Raw genomic sequence first — 590 nt, 5'->3', positions numbered from 1 at the left:
CTACATTGTTTAGCTCCATTACTCCTCTTGTGTTCCCTCTTTCGGAAGCATAGAAGTAGTCGTTCTCTGCTATTGTTTCAATAACATCTATGGCTTCCTCAATAGTCTTCTTCTTGTTCAAAGATCCTCTGGATGAATGGTCTACGACCTTCTTTGATTCATAAGAGAGCCCTTCATAGAAAATGTGCAGCTGCACCCATTCGTTGAACATATCTGGTGGGCACCTCCTTGTCAGGTCTTTAAACCTCTCCCATGCTTCATATAGAGTCTCACCATCTTGTTGCCTGAAAATTTGGACCTCAGCTCTCAGCCTATTGATTCGTTGAGGAGGGTAAAATCTTGCTAAAAATTTGTTCACCACGTCTTTCCAAGTTGTCAAGCTTTCCCTTGGGAAAGATTCCAGCCACTTGGCTGCTTTTTCCCTAAGTGAGAATGGAAATAGGAGTAGTCTATAGGCGTCAGGGTGAACACCATTAGACTTCACTGTGTCACATATTCTCAGGAAGGTGGTCAAATGTTGATTGGGGTCTTCTTGAACACCTCCTCCAAACGAACAGTTGTTTTGAACAAGGGTGATGAGCTGTGGTTTA

General features: G+C 43.1%; 1 non-coding gene across 1 annotated transcript; it reads left to right on the top strand.

The window, feature by feature from the left end:
* Positions 1-206: 206 nt before the first annotated feature.
* LOC148565449 (small nucleolar RNA R71) lies at positions 207-313 on the top strand. The gene has a single exon (XR_015884645.1). It is a non-coding gene; the product is annotated as a small nucleolar RNA R71 (small nucleolar RNA).
* The last annotated feature ends 277 nt before the right edge of the window (positions 314-590 follow it).

The sequence above is a fragment of the Arachis ipaensis genome, chromosome B5 (genome assembly GCF_059453495.1).
Source record: "Arachis ipaensis isolate K30076 ecotype BB chromosome B5, ASM5945349v1, whole genome shotgun sequence".
Classification (NCBI taxonomy): Eukaryota; Viridiplantae; Streptophyta; class Magnoliopsida; order Fabales; family Fabaceae; genus Arachis; species Arachis ipaensis.
Note: the sequence above shows the minus strand (reverse complement) of the source record. Positions and strands in the feature narration are given on the sequence as shown.